Source organism: Equus caballus, chromosome 13 (assembly GCF_041296265.1).
Source record: "Equus caballus isolate H_3958 breed thoroughbred chromosome 13, TB-T2T, whole genome shotgun sequence".
Lineage (NCBI taxonomy): Eukaryota > Metazoa > Chordata > Mammalia > Perissodactyla > Equidae > Equus > Equus caballus.
In genome coordinates, this window is record NC_091696.1 from 31,943,718 (window position 1) to 31,964,416 (window position 20,699).

Consider the following 20,699-nt stretch of genomic DNA (forward strand, 5'->3'; position numbering starts at 1 on the left):
CTCATCCACCCCAGTCTCCAGGCACAAAGCATTTGCTGCTCTTTGTTTAAGACCTTATCACTCAGGTGAGGAAAGACCCCCTTAGGGCACAGTAGTGGACAAGAAGCATTTGCCCCAGGGCTGTTGGAGAATTGGTCTGTATGACCCACTAGGCCTTCCAGGCTGCAAGTCCTTAAAAAGCAGGGGGAGACCCCAGGTTACCTCTTACCATGCCAGCCCTGGGACCAGGACTTTCAAGAGTGAGAACTGAGAGAGGATGGAGAGGCAGGAGTGTGTGTGTGTGTGTGGTGTGTGTTCTTGGCCAGATAGTTGATGGGAGGGGAAAGGGGAGCATTGAGCGCCCCCTGGTGGCCGACTTGGGTAGAGACTGGAACGGGGTACACCGGCTGGGTGGTGACAATGGAAAAAAAGAGTAAGCACCTGCAGCATTGCAGGTGGGCTACGGATTTGGAGGGAAGGGACCACATACGTGTGCTGCGTGTGCACGTGCACACATGCACACCCTGCTCTAACTGACCGATTTCTTTAGCTGAGGCTGCACGGGGTGGCTCCCCAGAGCAGGAGCCCCTTCTGTTTGTCATGCCCTCTCCTGCTCCCTCCATGGGGACCAGCTGCCTGCACCCCTCTCCATGCAGCTACTGTCCTTTCAGAGCCGAGAGGACAGCAGTGTTTTTGGTGTGACACAGACCTTCCATGGCATGGAGCCAGGAGGAAATGCCCCAGGTACCTGGCACTCGGGCAAGGGCAGTCTATGCCTTCAGCCTCTAACAGGTATGGAACTAGCCTTGCTGGCAGTGAGGCCGCATCCTCACCCAGGGAGAGAACACAGAGCCAGGACCCAGGTTCTCCTGAACAGTGTCTCTGCCCGCCCTGGCCAGTGTTCAGGGCACCGCCCTCTTTGCAGGAAGAATAGACATTTGCTGAGAGCTCCCTACGTGCCAGGAGCTACCGTCGCTGTATCTGCTTCAATGCTCACCACGTCCCTCTGTCGGATATGTATTAAGCATTCAGTAAATACTGGTCAATGAATGACTCGGCCCTTTGAATGGGACCCTCCCACTCCCCTGTGAGCTCTGACTTCATCTCCTACACTCTCCTGCTGACTCTGCTCCAGGGACACTGTCCTCCTTGCTGCCTCCAGATCCCTCCAGGCACACTCCTGCCTGGGCCTTTGCATTTCTCTTCCCTCTGCCTGGACTCTCTTCCCCCAGTATCCGTGGGGCTGGCTCACTGCCCTCCTTCAGGCCTTCACTCCAATCGGCCTTTCTCAGTGCGGCCTTCCCCAAACCTCTTACTTAAAGTTACAATACTTCATCCCACCTTCTCCTACTTTCTTTTCCCCAAACTAGAATTCTCTTCTCCTGTTCTATACACACAGCTTCCTGATTATGTTCATTGTCTGTCTCGCCTACTAGGATGTATGTCCCTTCAGGCAGGGATTTCTGTCTGACTGGCTCACTGCTGTCTCCCGGGTACCTGGGAAGGGCCTGGCTCCGACTAGGTGCCCAGTAACGATCTATTGACTATATGAAAGAATGAATGAGTTCCCTTTTTACGGAGGAGGAGGAAATTGACGCTCCAAGAAATGAGCAGATCACACGGCAAATAAATGGTAGAGGTGGGACTGGCGTTTAGGCTGGAACCTGGGAAGTGCTGGACGGGTCTTTCTAGGTGGCTCACAAGGTGAGTTGCCTTCGAGGTGCAGGAGACGAAAAAAATTCTTTTTCTCTCTACTTGTCTCAGATTCGTTGGCTGGGGCCCTGTGAATAGACCAAGAAAAACCGGATTAACAAGATAAAAACAAACAGAAGTTTATTGACATGTACATCAAGCACACACATGGGACCACCCAGTGCTGAGTACCTCAAAGCGGGGTTAGAATGCGGGCTTACATAGCATCTCGGCAAAAGACGAATACATTGCTTGAGAAGTGACCTGACAAAGGAAAAGGACTTTTGTTTCTAGGCTGGCAAGTTGTGGGAAGGTAACTACGTGGGGAAACTAATGGAAGATGAGGACTAGTTCGTCAGGTTTGTTCTGGAGATAATTCTGGTGCCTCTCTCTTCTCATAAGGATGTGGAGTTGTGTCTGGTGACTAACCTCTGTTCCTCCTGGAAGAGTGGAGGGGGAAACCCTGACAAATTTCTGTCCTGGGTTTCGGCAAATGGGGGAGAGCAGAGAGCTTTTCTCATGCCTGTTCTTTCTTTAGCTCAAAATAATCCTTATGCCAAAGTGGCATATTTTTGGGTGGTCTATTCAGCTACCCTTCAAAGGTAGGCTTTCAGTGGCTAACTTTTGCAACCTGCATACAGGCAAGTGCACATTAGCTCCGGCCGCTGCCGGGTGGCTCCAGGTGGCTGCAGGTAACGGGAAGATGGGGTGGGACGGGGGCTGGCTGTGGACATCATCTTCATTGTTATTTTGCTACAAGGAACAGGGACCCTTTTCTGAGCCTGTTTGTGGGGACATCTGCATAGACAAGCCCCTGTCCAATAGCCCGTTCCCACGTGGAGCCTGTGGGCTGAACAGGAGAGCGCTGGGATGAGCTCGGGGCTTTGTCCACACCAGGGCAATTATGTGGTCAATTGCGCCAGTGTGCCCATTAGCTTACATAATCAGGGAGTGAATTAACTTCTGCTTTTCTGGCTGCATTTTAGAGACATTTTTTAAATGCTGTTTTTCTGAGCCTATGCACTCTTCAGAAATTAAATTTAGACTGTGATTTTATTACCCTTTTTATTTAATTTATCCTAACGGTTGCATTCAAGCTGTGAAGCAGCTGTTGACTTTGAAAAAACATTGTTCAATTTGAAGGGAGCATTTTGAAACTTAATGTAATGGCTGTAAGCAATCACTACCGCAATTACGCTCCCCGCGCTGCGCGTCACAAGGGGCACGGTGGGGATTCGGAAGAATGCTCAGGTGGGCAGAGGGATGGCTTGGGCAAGAGGCAGGCATGCAGATTTGGGAGCGGGGGGCACAGAGGCCTGGGGACCACACAGTGTGTGTCTCCTCCCCTGGCTAGCCGGGCGGTGGGGAGGAGCGTTTGCAGAGGGCCGGTTCAGCTGAGCACATGGACCTGCTGAACTTGGACATCCCTTTCCGTTAGTCCCTTTCTGCCTTTGTGTTCATTCATTTATTCGTTGACTCAATCGCTGTGGTAGATGACAACAAAATCGGGCACCATCTTCTATCCCTGTATGCGATACGCTTCTCCTATTGAGAAGGGAGTTCTAGTTCTCTGAATCTTGGGTTTGAGCTTTGCTATGTGATGGCCTTTGGCCAATGGGACGTTAGCAAACACGATGCCAGCAGCATCAGCACTGACGTTAGTCCCCTCTTGGTGGATTTCTGACCTGACAGTCTGTATATCAGCTTTAGTGTCGTGGGTGCTTCGGAGTAGAGCTCAGGGTGGGGAACAAATATTACTCATCTTCATATTCTCAGGACCTAGCAAGGAGCCTTAGTCCCCAAACGTCCTGGAGGAAAGAGCACAGGGTCTGTGGTCAGAGACCTGGAGTTCCAGCCCACAGCTGTATGGTTGGTAATCACCAGGGCTGTTTGCCGCATGTTCTGGATCTCCCAATTTAGGGGAACTAAGTAGGATGGTGGGTAGGATCATGTGACTCGCTCCGACCAATGGATTGTGAGCAGAAGTGAGACCCTTCAGAGACCTCTTTCCTTCTGCCATCATGGCCAACAAATGTTCCAGGTGGTGCTGCCCCGTCAACCTGGACCCCAGAGCGAAGGCTGGGCTTCCTGGGAAGCGGCCTCTGAGATGGAAATAAACCTGCGTGGAGCTTCCTAGGTGCTCTAGGAGCTGCCCTCATGGGGGAAGGGAAGGAAGGAGGATTGAGCAGACGGAGAAGTTGGGCTACACAGAGAGCTCTGCAGCTGGGTGGTTCTTCAGAGATGTCACAAGTTGGGGCAGTGGTCTGAGCTTTTACACCCCCGTGTCAACTGCTCACTGGATGTGAGTTACCCCGGGAAGGGGATGCGGTCTTGGGCGAGAAGGAGCTCTTCAGCTGAGAGCAATTCCTGGAGAAGGATGACAGCTGAGGGCAGCCCTCCTGGCAGCTGCGGAGCGGCTGCAGTGCTGGAGCTGGGTTCTATCCGCCCCCGGGAGCCGATTATTAAATGCTCAGAATGTTGTGAGCCAGTTATTAAACACAGTCATCATTAAAAATTAAATTATGTAAACTTATACTTAAGTACATTTTATTAAAAACAAAGGTAATAAATACCCCACACTCATCACTTCCTAATGGTTTTACTACATTTCACCATCACCTGAGTTCTTGAGCTCATTTGTGTCTCTTGTACCTGTATGGCGGGAATGCTAGGTAATGGTGCCACACGTCTCCAGCTCCACATTCGGTGACCTTCATTAGGTTGAAATCGGCCACAGCGGAAGTATTTATACCACAGAAATTGACAAACACTACAAATCAGGGCTTTGTTCATTGTTTCGTTGATTGTCTAGACTTGAGAATGTGGTGGAGAAAAGGCAGATTAAACTAAAAAGTGTCCTATTGGTAGCTGCTATTATAAATAGCAACATAAATTGTCAAGTCATAGTTGCATTGTAACTATAGGGGGCTACAAATTTAAGAGTTCAGTAAAAGTCAGCGAAAGCATCCTGTGAGGATCATTTGGCTGTATGGAACTTCCTGTAAAGAGTACTAGACATTTTATTATTATATATAAACTCTACACTACACATCCTTTATATCAGCAAAATTTATAGTAAATACAAGTATCTTTATCTCTCTCTGTCTGTCTATATGTCTATATACACATACATTTTCCCCCAGGGAACTGTTATTAAACATTTACCTGCACGTCATTGGGGAGTAGGTCCTTCATCCTTTATGGCCTATCTTTATGACGGAGCAGAGTGTCCATGAAAGAAGGTGACACACGCCAGAGTCACTGCCAGCCCTCCGTGGACACGGAGCTTGAGCGAGAGCTGAACTTCCGCTCCTGTTGTTTTCCACCACTGAGATATTTGGGATTGGTTATTACCACAGATTTTGGGATTGTTTATTACCTATACCTGACTGATAAACTGGGGCAAGGGCACTTGATTCCTGGGCTGTAGTTTCTTCACAATAATGACTCCTTGTAGGGTTTCCAAGGGAACCAGAGATGAGGTTGTTACTGAGCACAGGCTCGCTACCCGATGCGCATAGAAGCCAATTCTGTGGACCGGCTTTTGAGAAAAGAAAGAGCTTTACTGTGAGGTCAACCGGCAAGGAGGCGGGAGGCGAGGCTCTCAAACCTGTCTCCTGGAGCCAGGGTTTGGGATAAAGTTTACAATCTCTATTGTTACCTTTGGCATCCAGTAGGTATTCAACAATAGCAACTCTTTTCATTGATAGCAGTGTCTTCATAAATGATTTATTTATTTATCTGATTGAAAATGCTCTTGAGCCAATTCATGCTGGTCGTCTTTGTACAGTGCGGGATGAGGGCACAGCTCTCGTCCCTGCCTCTCTCCGTATCTGTCTCCATCCTCTCTACCACTCATGGTGTGCTTTTCTGCGTTTGTACCCAGCTCCAAATCCTCACTGAGGGGACTGGACCAAAGGCCGCCAGACCCAGCTGGGAAGGGCAGCCTGCCAGGCGTCCTATAGGGTTAACTGCTCGGTTATGGTCGCTGCCACTGAGGCTGCTACATCTCCAGGTCTCCTGGGTGGAGTCAAATGCCACCCTGAGAAACAGTGGCAGAGGAGAGCCATGAAGGTTTATGTCCTGAGAAATAGCCTGGAGACAGTGGCAGCGGGCAGTAACAGCAACTTTAATACAAAATAAAAACGGATTGACTGATCACCACAAAGCCCGGCCAGGCCTTTCAGACTCCAGCAGCTGAGGCCAGAGTGGGGAGCAGGGAGAGTTAGGTACCAGGACCAGAACCCCTGAGGGGCAGTCTGGCTCCTGGGGAATTCTACGGTGTGGCTAGGATAAGGATTTATAATTCTGACACCAATTCCAACGTGTGGGTTCTTTCTCCCACATGAAGCAGTTCTGCGACTTCAGCTGGGTGTCCTGCAACTCAACTCAGTTCTGACGGTGTACCCAGAGACAGCATCAGATTCCACAGGTTGAGGGCTCAGCCCCACAAGACTGCCCCTACTTCTGACACCAACAGCAAGTCCAGGTTGTCACCTGTGCTTTTGATCCACTGGCTGTAAGTGAGGGGTTCCCACCACGCCCTCCTTGGGTTCCACTAATTTGCTAGAGTGGCTCACAGAACTTAGAGAAACTAGTTCTCATTTACTGACTAGATTGTTGGTTTGTCATAAAAGGATCTAACTCAGGCCCAGCCAGATGGAAGAGAAGCACCAACCTGGAAGCTCTCTGAACCCGGTCCTTTGGAGTTTTGATGGAGGCTTCATTACATGGGCATGATTGATCCACTCATTGGCCATTGGTGACTGATTCGACCTCCAGTCCCTCCCCTCTCAGGAGGTTGGGGCTGATACTGACAGTTCCAACCCTCTAGTCACGTGATTGGTTCCTTGGCAACCGGCCCTCATCCTTAGGCCACCTAAGGGCTTTCCAAAAGTCGCCTCATCAAGGTAAACTCAGGTGTGGTCGAAAGGGGTTTGTTACGCACATCAAGACACCTTTAGCAACCTTATCAAGAGGATGAAGACCAAAGGTCTATTTCTTGCAAATCACAACATCACAGGACTCCTATTCGGACGTGGCCTTTGAATTGCATTGAATTGTTCAATAGGCATAACCCATGTGTCTCATGAGGTGGTTGTGAGGATTAAATGGACACATTGAATAGCTTATTAAAGGCCATCAGAAGGGGACCCATTAAATAAATTATGATTGTCCATAGCTGTTTAAAATTATGAGACAGATGTACACATATTGTTATGGCATATTCTCCAATGAATTATTAAGTGAAAAAAGCAAGATGGTGAAAGTCTTTATGATGCGTCTCCACTTGAAGTGGGGAGAAGTCAGGAGGTAGCCTCATGTCTGCTTGTTTATACATGACTCTCTCCAGAAGGGATACCCCAACATTGTTACAGTGTCGCCTGTGGGGATTGAAAATGGGGAGAGGGTGACTGGGTTAGGTGGGAAAATTACCTTTTGACTCTATGCCCTCTGACTGCTTCAGTTTATGACCATTTATCTCTCTGACATATACCTTTCTTGTTAATAACAGGAAAAAATTATCCCCAGGTGGCTTGGATGACCCACCGGGTTTTGGAACCACCACCGTCATCCATGACACCAGCCCAGTCAAGTGCAATGTCAGCCTTGAGTTTGTGAAGACCCCAGGTTACCCAGAAGTTATTTGTGAGGTAACGGGGCAGGGTCCTATGGGCAGGGACAATGTGGGGAAATAGCAGAGGGGGAGTCTTTCCAAGAGCTTGGTTACACACCAGGACGAAAGGCACCTGACGATGACAGTCGAGGATTGTTGACCCTCCTGCATGGAGAGAGCATCAGGGAGTGCTCTCCACACAGAGCAGATTTGAAAGTTTTCCTGCTGGGGTTCTGTCTTGTTTCTTCCAATTCTGTTAACTATTAGGCCTCTCTGTGGTTATTCTCGGGCCCCTGAAACCCTCACTTGTCAAAACTCCCCCTCACAGACCTGCAGCTGCCTGGACGCCATCCCTGGTGGGTTCCTTGGTATCTGGAGGGGCCCGGTATCCGGGTGCACTGCTCTTCAGGCCTGCTGGGGGGGGGGTGCTGAGTTGGGGTTGCTTGAGGTCCCAGGGCTTAAGGACAGTTATGTGTCTGTCTGTGACCCCTTTTGGGCCAGGCCTGCTCTCCCTGAGTCCATTGTCTTGACTTTGGGCATCAGTCTTTCCCTCTCCCCCTCCTAATCCCACCCAAGGCTTCATTCTTTCAGAAAGGCCCTCTCCCCTTCTTCAAGGAGCTGCATCTGAGAACTTCCAGGCCGCCCCACTCCTAACAGTCTCATGGGCCTCTGGGAGAAACGGCGCAGAGGATGAGCAGTCAGGTTTCAGGACACTGGGCCAAGGCCACCCCCAATCATTAAGGAAGTACTCTGCGGGAGAGAGAAGCTGTCGGCCTCGTCTTGTTATGTTGGCAGCTGGCCGCAGGGTGGGGCATTGTGGCCTGTGTTGGGGAGTTTGCGTTTCTTGTCCAACGCATCTGGTAGAGTGGGTGTCCTCAAGGCGTGGCTGACCCCATTTCCTCATCTGGAAAATCTGAGTAATGTCATGACCTACAGGACTGTAGGTAAAAATGCACAACTGAGTGTGTGGCCTGCTGTGGGTAAGTGTTAGCTGCATCTGGATATGGTGGGTCCCAGTAGGAGAGAGCATGTGTCTGAGGCACTGATCCCGCTGAGACTTCCATCTAGGCACACACAGTCCTTTCTTTCTCCAGACAACCCGATGGGGGCGAGTGTTTGTGCAGAGGTGGGCACTGCTGGGCTCGGGAGAAACAACAAGGAGAGCGGCCCTGGCTGAGGAGTGTCTGCAGCAGGGTGGGCACTGGGCGCCCGGACACGTTCTCGGATAATCGAAACCTTGGTGGGCCCATTGTGGCAGCAAATGCCTACACAGCAGCCAGGTGGATCTCTGGAGGCTCAAAAGACAGAGACGATGGGCAACCTTTTGAATCCTGGAGGTCGCTATATGCAACTCAGTCTGGCCCCCCATCTTCCTTTGCCCCTTTCTTCTGGCCACTGGTTCTGGGCCCAGGGCCTTTGAGTGTGCAATCCAAGGTCTTGTTGCCTCATGAAAACCTTATAAGAATTCAGGGTTGCATACAGAAAGCCCTGGAAAGGAGTCAATGTAACTTTGAGCTCTCTTGGCCTTCTCCTGGACTCAGTGGTCAGAGAGTTGATTTTCCCCCTTCTGGTTCTTTCAAGCTCCATGACCTTCAGGCCTCTTCAGGGATCACGGGTGTGAATAAATTCCCACATAGGGAAAGTAGTATCCAAACTTAGCCTAATTGTGTAGACCTGCCCTAGAAGGATGAGTCTAGAAGAGCTCAGGCTGAACCACGTTTGAGATGGACCCTGTAGTTTTATTTCTTCTGAAGTTGCTGGACTAGGAGATGAGTTGAGTAACTGGTCCCCAGTTGTCTCCTCCAGCAGCTGCCGAGAGAGTGACACCTCACCCAGCAGGAACCACTTCATTTGCATGCATTGGAAACATTTTTTGTGAATTTAATTAATCACAGTTTACATGCTAATAACCCTTGAAATATTTTTATGGGTAAATAATAGATATTCCCTGCTGTGGGGGGAATCCGGTGGTTCCAGGGTTCACTTATAATTTAGTCCCCATTGAGTGATTAGAGAGTGCGAGTGATTCCTACTGTCATGATAGGAGGAGAGAGGTATGATTTTCATTTCACGGATGAGGGCTGCAGAAGGCAGGGTCTTCCCCAGAAGGTGCCTGGTGTCAAGATGGGGCAGCTGAAGAGGCCAATCCCCAGTGTGGCCACTTTGACTTCTCGGCCTCCTGGTGATAACATGATTATAATTCTACTACATTAATCATCATCATCACTACCAACATCACCATCACTATCACCATTACCATTATCACTACTTAAACCAGTTTTATCACCATCACATCTCCACCACTGCCAACATTACCTCCACCACTCCACTTCCATCACCTCCATCATCACTATTATCACCGCCACCACCTCCCTCATCACCACTTCCGTCATGTCTATCATCACCACCATCACCACCACCGTTACACCATCGCCACTGCCCCCACCACCTCTGTCATCCCCACTTTTGTCACCTCTGTCACTACCACCACCACCGCCATCATCACCATCACCATTATCACTACCATTATTACTACTTTAGCCAGTTTTATCACCGCCACCTCTGTCATTATCATTTCCACCATCACCATTATCACCACCACCACCACTACCCCCATCATCCCGCAGCCTTCAATACCATTATCACTATCACCATCATCGCTGCCACAACTAGACCATCTCAACCTTCATTACCTTTCTGTACCTCGGGGATGTTACTCCCTCCCATCCAGAAACCCAGCATCATCCTTGGGTCTTCCCTTTCCGTCTTTCCTTCTCCACACATCCTCGCCCTTACCCATCTAATTAATCACTGAATCCTATTGGTTCTACCTCCCGCATAGCTCTTCAAGCTATGTCCTCATCTTCCCTTATCTAAAGCTCCTCTCTTTAGGTCCTCATAATTTCTCAGTTGATCTGCTGCAGACTGGCCTCTCTATTTCTATCTAGTGTAGTGCTGGAGTATCTTTCTAATACTGAAATCTGACTTCTGTGATTAAAACTTTTCTCACTGCCTCACCGTCATCAGTAATACTCCAACCTGAGTACTGCATAAACTGTTTCTATGGAAAACATTCGATGGACCCCATATTGACTTACACATTTTTTGTTTTAATGTTTTTTAGTTATTTACAAACAAAACTAGTATCAACGCATTCTGCATATCCTATGTTTCACTGAATCTAAAGTGCCATCCGTTGTAAGGTGCATTATTATTTTGTACAGCAGTAAGAGGGAAAAAGTGCTGTCAATTTTAATTGTACAAGGCTATAGATTTTAAGATGCATCCCAACTTGAGTCAAAATATGACAAAATTATGTTTTAGAATCAATGTCGAAAGAAGTTCATAAACAACTATAAGACTAAAGCAAATTAGAAACTAAGTATGAGTAAAAGTGATAAAATTCAAATTATGTTATTTACTTAATCTGATTGATGATGTTATTTTGTTGAAACTAAACTGCCACTTAGTAAAAATAGGCTGCTGTCTGGCACAGCTTCTTCTGAGGTCAACTGCCTTCATTACGGACGGTGTGGAGACTGGACTTTCCCACCCTTTCTTCTCTTTATTGGTCATAGCAAGCCATCAACTGGCCTCTATCTGGCGCGAACACATCATTTACGTGTCTAGTGCACCCCTTTTCTTTGCCCCTTGTTCTGGGACAGTTAACACCTTATTGCTAGACCCCAAAGTGATCACAGACAAAACCATCACAGGGCCACTGACACTCGTGCTGGTTGTCAGGGAGATGATCCCACATGTGCTAGTATTTGGGGAATACACCAAAATTTTACAAGTTCTTACTGAGCACTCATAAATCCCTAGGTGTAAATCAGCAAACTCTCAGGGGTCCTTTAATGACAGTTCTAGACTCTGGTCTTTAAGATCAAATCTCATCTGTAGCGTGATCTAACCCTGCCTTGTTCCCGGCCCCGTCCCGTTCTTCCGTGCAGCCTTCACAGCTCCTCGCCGTTCCCAGACTCCATGCACTCTCTCATATTCCTGGGTCTTTGCGTATGCTGTTCCCTTTGTCTGGAATGCCTTTCCTCCCCTTGTCCGCATGGAAAATTGTCCCACCCTCTTGACACCCCACCTGCAGCTGAGTGAAGGCTTACCTGGCGTCTTGGGTGGAATCTGGTTCCTCCTCATCAGAGCATTGATCGCGCATCGATCCATTTACAATTGTTCACACACACGCTTGAGAGTAAGGGCCTTATTTTTGCAATGCTTAGTACAGAGACGGGTACAGAGTAGGGACTGACTATATTTAACAAAGGACTGCAGTTTCTCCTTTATTACAAAAGTTATGTATGTTTACACCCAGCTCCGCTTTCCGCTCCTCCCCTGCCACCTCCTGTCCCACTCCCTGTTTCTCCCGTTGGCTTCCTCTCCATTCCTCCTTGTCCATAGTCTCTGTCTTCTCTCCTCTGCCTGCATGTCCTCCTTCCTTCCCCACTCACTGTCAGTTCTCTCAGTCTCTGTCTGTCTCTCTCTTTACCTCGGAATCCCCCGAATCACAATTTTATCCCCGACATCTCTCCTCTTGGATGGACCCAGGTGGCAGAGGGCCCTGGAGTGTGCGTAGATGAGATTTCCGGGAAGCGAAGGGCAGCCCAGTGCAGTCTCGGGGAGGGGGCGGGGTGAGACTCTGCCAGCCTTGTGGAGCAGGGAGCTCTCTTCCTGGAGAACTTCTGGTTTCTTCTCATGCTGAATCCCTGCAGAGGCTCAAACTGGTAACGTAACGCAGGGAATGGCACCTCGCCTCTTTGAGCCTCCATTTTCCGTAATAAAATGGGTTAATAATAACACAGCGACCTCATAGGCCTGTGGGGAAAGATGAAAGGGCTGACACTGTGAAGGTGCTGAGGACGGCGCCAGCCCATGATGGATGCCTGATAAACGGGAGGTTCTTATGTCCGTCTGCCCACTGCCTTCGCAAATGAAAAGCCTTTTGTTAGTGAAAATGCTAGAGGAGAAAGCAAGAAATCTGGGTTCTAGTCCTTGCTCCAGCATGGGATGACTTTGGGCAGATCACCTCATTTCTCTGAACCTCCATCTTCTCATCTGTCCTGTGAGGATGAATAATAATGAGAGCATCAACCTCACGGAATTTCCGAAAGGATGGAGTGAAAGGAGGCAGCACGTGGTAAAGATGATCGTGGTACTGGGCGAGCAACGACAATGGTAGCATTTACACTGTGCCAGGAAGGGAACTTGCTCTCGTCCCTTGTTTACTCCTCATGAATCAGCAAGAGCCCTCCACCACCTTGGGCGTGAGTGAGGCAGAGAGCTTCCATTTTCCACCCAACAGCCTCAGCACTCACCTCTCACCTGCCTTGCTAGTAGGAGATTCATCACCTTTCTCCTATGGTGCTTTCCTGCCCCCCATCCCTTGAATGATCTCTGAACCCCAAACGATTTCTTAGTTTCAAAGGGAATCTGTCCACCTCCAATGCAGACATGGCAAGAACCGGAGTCTGGCTGGTGCTGCCGCAGCTGCTTCTTGTTGCCAAAGTGGCTTCCGTGGAAGCCAGGCCCTGCACAGCCTCGTGGGTGCTGCTCCGTGGCTGTGCTGGGGCCAGATTCTGCATGTCTTTGGAGAGAGGATGATCTGACTCCTTCAGAGGTGTAAGAGTTCCACATATTTGGCCCCAAGGTTAAGTCTCTATGGCCAACTCTGTCAGTTCACAGTCACAGTCACTCCTCGGGTATAAGCGGGACCCAGGAGCACTTTAAATATCACTATTACCTCCTGCCTCCCCAGGACCTGATTATTGGGCAGTTAGCAATTCTCCAACTCATTCCAACCTTGATGCTCGTGTTACATCCATCTTGAAGGAAATCCACTTGAAGGGCCACTTGCTTTTGCCTGTCCTGACACTGCCGGCTACTCTCGGTGATTACGCACGGTCCTCTCTTCCTGGTCATGCTATGCTGTGATGGACAGTTTCTTCAGGCAGAGTTGAGGGAGGAATCCACCGGTTTGACATTTTACACGACAGTCCTACTGCACCCCCGACAGTGGAGCACTGACTGCCGCGCCATGCTCCCAAGTCGGAAAAGTTGGTCTAGAGATCATGTAAGAGTTAGCTATCAGAAACAGACAGAAATTGTTCGTTTCTGTGGTGGACATCAGTTGTGTTTGCCTGCCCATTGCTCCTTAGCTCTCACAGAACCTCAGTTTTCTTTTGGGGAACCACCCCTCCCCTACTCTCAGTCCATGTGATTTGGGCAAGACTGGTCTTACCTCTGTTCTCAAGGGTGGGACTCTGACTCAGGCCTGGCCAGTCAGAGGACTGAAACTCCCTGGCTACAGTGATTGGTTCCAGGATCAGCACGTGACCCAGGTAGGGCCAATGACAGCCCGACCTGAGATTTTTGTAGAACTATGGGAAGAGAAGTACTCTCTTTCTGTTGGGAGTGCTGAGCTGGTAAGATGTAAGCTCAAAGCTTCCGGGAGTCTATCTTAAACTACCAGGTGGAGAAAACCTGAGAATGAAGCCAACTCTGCAGACAGCAGAGGCAGGAGATACAGACAGAGAAATTCTTGAAGATTTTGAGCACCTAGATCCAACTGTGCCTGAAGCTAACACTGCTGATGGTCTTTCATGAGCCAGAACATACCTGTTTTCTCTTTAAGTCAGTTTGAATTGGGTTGGATTTTGACCGCCCATCATAATATAGTATGCTAATTCCTTCCCTGAAAACCAGTTTGAGAGGGTTCTCACTAGAGAAAGACATTAAACTTAAAGGTGGACAGGTGAACAGGCAGACAGGTGATCTCTGACCATTAGGAACTCCTTTCCAGCTCTTTGCAGGGCAGAGCTGTCTCATCCCTCCCTGCCGGTTGCTTTGCTCACATCCGAAGCAGCCAGGGCAGGGCGCCAGTGCCAGGCAGGCTGCAAATATCACAAAATGTCTGGGGAAAATGGCATTGTTCCCAATTTATGTTTTTGCTTCCCCTCCTGTCTCCTGCATTTTCACTTTTATTTAAGGCCTTGTTCAGTGTTGTAATTACTTTTTTAATCGGTAATGTCTGTGTCTGGGCGTGTGGCTTTCCACCGTGGCTGGGCCTGGCACGGTAAACAAATGCTGGCACTTTGGCTGGGAGGCTCCCACTGAAATATTGCCCTAGATAAATAAAAGGCAAATTAGATATTGGAAAACAACTTTAAATTACATTTGAATTCTTGGGGAATCACATCTTACATCTGCGTTCAGGACAGATGAGTTCAGCGTGAATAACACGTCTGGAGCGAGCGCCGAGGGAGGATGGCGCTGCTGGGCACTGGCGGGGGGAGGCAAGATCAGGTCTTCCCGAGGACACTGAGGTGTAAAGCAGATGCGGCTTCTGGAGGGACAGCCGTGGACGTGGGTGTGCGTGCGTGCAAATCCTGAGAAAGCTTGGCCCTGCCTGCCAGACCTGCCGGGGAGAAGGGGTCTCCTCGGGAGGAAATTAACTAGGCTGTTTTTTAGGCTAATTAACTCGGTTAGTTTTCCTGTGGATGCAAGAGCATGCTGACATTATCATGTCCCTACTAGGTATAGGTGCCTAACAAACATGGAGTCAGTGTGGTCACCAGCTTTGGTGACAGGGACCTGGGTACAGATGTTGGTCTTGCATCACTATGGTTGACCATCAGCCATCAGACGCTCGCTGTCAGGGGACTGACCTCCTGATTTGGTTACTGGAGAACTTCAGGCCAGGGAGGGCTTTGGCCTCAGTCTGAGTTGGGCTCAAATCTCTGTTCTGCTGCTTTCTAGTATGTGCCTTTCGGCGAGCCACTTACCTCGCCGGGCCTCAGTTTCCTCGTCTGTAAAATGGGGATCATAAGAGTAGTGGCTTGTCTCCGAGAGCTGTGGGAAGGATTACATGTGGTCATGGGTGTTCCTGGCTTAGGGTAACTTCCCTCATGGAATGGAAATGAATCTGATTCAATCTTGTTATCTGCACAACAGTCTCGTGTAACAGGATGTTACAGTTGATGTTTCCATTAGGCACTAAGATAAGACAGATGTGCAGTTTCAAAGAGAGGTGCCAATTCACTGTGTGCAGACTTTCAGGTGAAATAGTTAGAAACATACCACAGCTCTCAATCCTCTTTTACCAACTTCAGAATTAGAAAAGAATTGAGAATGAAGAGGATGGCACAGGATTTGTGAGGAAGCTGTCCTGAGAGCCTTATCCTCTCCCTATCTTAGGGAGTCAAGGATGCCTGCCCTCTTCATCTTAAATGTGAGACGGGTGTGCAGAGAACAGATGTAAGACTAGCACGTGGGGCCTATTAGGCAGGATGGGACAGGCTTTGCTGCAGTAACAAATAGGCCCAGAAATCTCGGTGGCTTAACCCCACAAAGCTCTATTTCCTGCTCAGGTCGAAGACTGGCGCCGTTCAGGCTATCCTCTTCTGTCTTACAGTGGTGCTGTCTGGAACACATGGCCTTCGAGGCAGGAAAGAGAGATGGTGGAAGCATCTGGCTCTTAAATGCCTCAGTCCAGAAGGGACACATGGAAGTTCTGTTCACTTCATTGGCCAGAACTCATCACACGGCTTCAATCCAACTGCAAGGGAGTCTGGGAAACACGGGAGCACACGGATATTTGGTGAGCACTGCTCGCTCCTGGAGAGCTTGAAATGTGTTTACTGCATGCAGTTGGGAGACATGGAACACCAGTGCCTGACTCAGTTTACCCCCAAGAAAGCTAAAGCAGCCATTGGGACTAGGAAAGCCCCATTGGGTTCAGCCTGCACTCCCAGAGTTTGTCAGGACAAGAGGTGTGTGGCTATTTCCTGTGGACTAGCCACGGGAGAGAGACCTGACACAGGATCATCATGGGTCCCATCCGACAGGGCCTCCTGGAATAGGGAGGTGAATGCACAGGGCTGAGGAAGAGCTCTCATGGGAGAGATGCATCCACGCAGGTGCAGGGAGATGTCAGCTGGAGAGGCCCCAGCAGGGAACTGCAGAGCCCTGGCAAGTCCCCTGAGGAAGCAACAGTACTGAACATCTGCTGGGTGTGGAGCGAGCAAGGCCAGCTGGCACAGCAGGAATTCCAGTTCAAGGAGTTCAAGGAAATACCTTTCCTCCCGCCTTGCCCCCTCCCTCTCCGTGCACCGGCCCCAGAAGGGGGAAGTCTCCGTGCTCCAGGAGGGGCAGGCAGAGTGGAGGCAGGAGAAGCCAGTCGTTGTCCCATCCCAGGGCTAACCTCCTGTCAGACAGAGGCCTGGCCTGGGAGAGCCTCAAGATTTGATGGAAAATCAAGTTCGCAGTCTGATGAATACTTTGGTCTGGGTCTGGACATTCTGTTTATTGATGTGAGACTCCATTTTATTCTTTCAACAAGTATTTAGGTGCTGGGTTACAGCAGCGACCGGGACTCATGTGCCCGGTCTCGTGGGGCCACCATGTTAGTCTTGGCGCCTTGGGGAGGGACAGTCCTGTGCAGAAGAGCCTTGGGACCTGGGGGAGGGGCACACGCCTCCCACTGCATGAAGTTGAAAGGAGGGAAGACACCAACTGCCCTTGTCAGGAGGGCGTTAGTCTCCCAGGATTACAGATGAGAGAACTGAGACTGCCCGAGGTCACACAGCTGCAAAGTGGCAGAGCCAGAATTTTCAGGTCTGTCTGCTCCCAAAACCCCTCCTCTTCCCATGGTATCACTTAATTGCCTACTGGAGCCTTCTTCCCTTTTCCAGGGGTCTCCCTCACCATTCCAGAAAAGCTGATGGGGAGATCCCAGGACTCCCACTCCGCCATCCGGCAGCCCGTGAAGATGGGTGTAGAGGAAGGAAGAGGCAAAGTCTGCAAGGCCCAAGACGGCTGCTGCCTTGGCAGCTCAAAGACCCAGAACCACCTTTCCCATCCCCATCAAAGACACCTGAGGACAGAGGACAGAGGACAAGTGAGCCAGCTGAGCACAGAGAGGCGCCTGGGTGAGTGCCCTGGGACACCTTGCTCCTCTCTGTCCCAAGCTGGGCCAGGGGAGCCCAGAGCTGGTGGGGGCCGTGAGAGTTGCAGAGTGGCTGCGGTGAGGGCAGGATACTCGCAGCTCTCCGCTCTCCTTACTTTGTAGATTGAGTCCCAAACTCCCATCATGCATTCAAGTTTCACCTTCATGAGTCTCACCATTTCTTGGCGCCACCTGCACTTTGATTTCTTTACCATCTGTATCAGCCAGGATAGGCCGAGTTATGCCGTAGTAACAAATGATCCCCAGATCGCAGTGCCTCACAAGAAAAAGGCTACGTTTCTTCCCTCTGCCGTGTGGGCAGTGTGGGCTGCCTGTGGCCCTGCCTCAGGTCCTCTTCACTCCAGGACCCAGGCGGAAGGAGCAGCCTCTATTGGGAACACTGCTGGAAGAGGAAGACAGAATATGGTAAACTTTGTGCCTGGTCCTACAACTTCTGCTCACACTTCACTGGCTAGATTGGCTGCTGCAAGTCAGGGGGCCAAGCTTGACGTCAACGGGCAGAAATGTACTCTCCTCGCCAGGGAAGAGAAGCAAATGTTTTCAGCAATAATAATGTCTGTCACACTACTTTTTTTTTTTTAAAGATTTTATTTTTTTCCTTTTTCTCCCCAAAGCCCCCCAGTACATAGTTGTATATTCTTCGTTGTGGGTCCTTCTAGTTGTGGCATGTGGGACGCTGCCTCAGCGTGGTTTGATGAGCAGTACCATGTCCGCACCCAGGATTCGAACCAACGAAACACTGGGCCTCCTGCAGCGGAGCACGCGAACTTAACCACTCGGCCACGGGGCCAGCCCTCGTCACACTACTTTTTAAAAAAATGGACTTAATTTTTTACTTAAATAAATTTGAGTGAATGGAAAGCCTATATTCCCTTGCCACGAACAGAAGGTGACCACAAAAATAATGCATAATATTATTTAGCCAGACTGTTCACATATGACTTAAAATCATCACACGTCCTGTCAGGGGTGACACATTGGGAAACGGGTCGAGAACGTCAGCGTTCGAAGGGCATGATGGTTAAAGTCACAGGCTCTGGGGTCAAATAGCCCCTCTAAGCATGCAGTTTCTCCCCTTCTTGCTTGTGTGACCTTGGGTAAGTCATTTAGCATTTCCGAGCTGTTTCCTCCTCTTTAAATAGTAATAACAGAACCCCCCCCCCCAGGCTTTTGTGATGTTAAGAGAGAGAACGTACACGCACCTTAATAGAAGGTAAGGTGCCTGGTAATGCTGGTAATGCCTCCGATCTGTGGAGGCATCTACATGCCAGTTACAGTTTTAAGGACTTCACGAATATTCAATCATTTGATCCTCAGAACAATCTGATGAGGTGGTTCCTATTTCCATGTATTGCTGATTTACAGACGAGGAGCTGAAGCAGAGAGAGGGGAAGTTACTGGCCCAAGGCCACACAGCGAGGGAGGGCAGAGCTGGGAGTCTAAGCAGGCAGTCTGCAGCTCCTGACCGCTCTGCCGTCCCGCCCTTCTCTGCCTCTGTAATGGGAGCTGTCAGGTCCAGTCCAAGCCTCTCATTTTTCTGATTTGGAAATGGAGGGCCCAACAGGGGTGACGACTTGCCCCAAATCACACAGTCCTCCAGTGTCCTGGCACCCGGTGGGGTCTCTTCCCTCGCACCCAGTGGGGATCAGGTCAACCTCAGGACTCTGGGGAGGAAGGCCAGTTGGTGGAGTTATGGCTGAAAAGCTGCTGTTGACCCTCTACCAAGAAGCACATCGAGACAAACACCTCCCAAGCCGTGGGGAGGAAGCTTCAGTTGGCTGGGCCTGGGGCTGCTTGGCTGGAGAGCACACACACCACATCTGACAGAGCAGCCGGTGTGCGCGTGCAAGCAGGAGACGCAACATATGCAGAAAGCACAGGCTTTCTGGGAAGGCTGTGGGCTGGCTCAGAGTGTCGGAGGGACTGCTGAACAGCCATGACCATGGATGGCCTGGGCTCCAGGGCGGCAGGGCCTGGCAGCACCCTCCTCTCAGCTGCACTGTGAAGATGAATTCGCTGGAACCACCTTCCATCCTTGAGTCACTTTTTTCAAGATTCAAGTTCTTTGGGGAGAGATTCTTCTTGCATCATTTTAGGTCCCATGCTTATCCTTGAGCCAATCACTGAGTCCAAGGGGGTGGAGAACTCTGATTGGCCAGGCTTGGGTCATGTGTTTACCCCTGCACCAGGGAGGTCAGCCCCCCAGAATCTCATGGACCGAGAGGTGGGAGGGTTGGTGTTCCGTAGCTCTGTCGGGGCAGGACTGAGTCAGCTGCAGGAGCCCCCCCCCGGCCCCCACAGGAGCTGCGGGAGTCAGAAGGAGGAGCTGCCGGGGAGGAACAGCCCTTGGGCTCCAGGATTGGTGAGCAGAGCCTGGGCAGATTCAGCCGCTCTCCTTCCAGCGGATGCTTTGTGTGGGAACCTGCTGCCTGCCTGCGCACAGTGGCCCTGCTCGGCATTCACACGGAATCCCGTCAGAATACTGCCCGCCGTTTGGACTCCTGACACATGTTCATTAACTTCATGACTGCACAGCTGGGCTCTGCTGACCAGTCCGTCTTCATCTCTGTCCGTTCCCGGCTCTGCATTTCTCTAGGCCAGCGGCTCTCAGCCAGCTGCGCAGCAGCATCACCCAGGGACCTTGTACAATCCGGATGCCCAGGCCACCCTCCTGAACAATTAAGCAGACTCTCCTGCAGTGGAGCCTAGACATCGGCATTTTTTCTTTTTTCTTTTCTTTTTTCCTTCCTCCCTCTCTCTCTCTCTCTTTTTTTTTTTTTTTTACAGTTCAGTGTCTTTTGGTATATTCACAGTCGTTCATTCATCACCATTATCAATTAAGAAGCATTTTCATTACCCTAAGGAGATATGCACCCCCTTAGCTGTCACTCCCCAATGCCCCCTTCTTCCCCCATCCTCCACCCCTAGGCGTAGGCAACCAGTAATCTACTTTCTGTCTCTATAGAATTGCCCATTCTGGACGTTTCCTATAAATGGGGTCATATAACATATGGTCCTTTGTGACTGGCTTCTTTCACTGAGTGTAATGTTTTCAAGCCTCATCCATATCGTAGGATGTATCAGTACTTAATTTCTTTTTATTGCTGAGTAATAGTCCATTATTTGGTTGTACCACAATTTATTTATCCATTCATCAGCTGATGGTAATTTGGGTTGTTTCCTAGGTGGAGGCATGCAAACCCATGCAGCTTCTGCCGTGCTCTCTAGAACCCTTGTGCTTGGAGCCCTGAGCCACCATGTAAGAAATCCCACTAGCTGTGACTGCTGGAGAGCCCACGTGTACGGGCCCTGGTTGATGGTCTCAGCTGACCTGTCCTTCACCTGTCCCAGCCCAGGCTCCAGAGCTGAGAGTGAAGAAGCCAACTTGGAAGTGGATCCTCTGTCCCCAGCTGTTCGAGTCACCCCAGATGAAGCCTC

General features: G+C 50.0%; 1 long non-coding RNA gene across 1 annotated transcript; it reads left to right on the forward strand.

Annotated features, from left to right (window-relative positions):
* The first annotated feature begins 1,517 nt into the window (after positions 1 to 1,517).
* LOC111767521 (uncharacterized) lies at positions 1,518 to 18,025 on the forward strand. The gene is made up of 4 exons (XR_002799245.2): positions 1,518 to 2,030; positions 7,187 to 7,325; positions 15,708 to 15,893; positions 16,987 to 18,025. It is a non-coding gene; the product is annotated as an uncharacterized lncRNA (long non-coding RNA).
* The last annotated feature ends 2,674 nt before the right edge of the window (positions 18,026 to 20,699 follow it).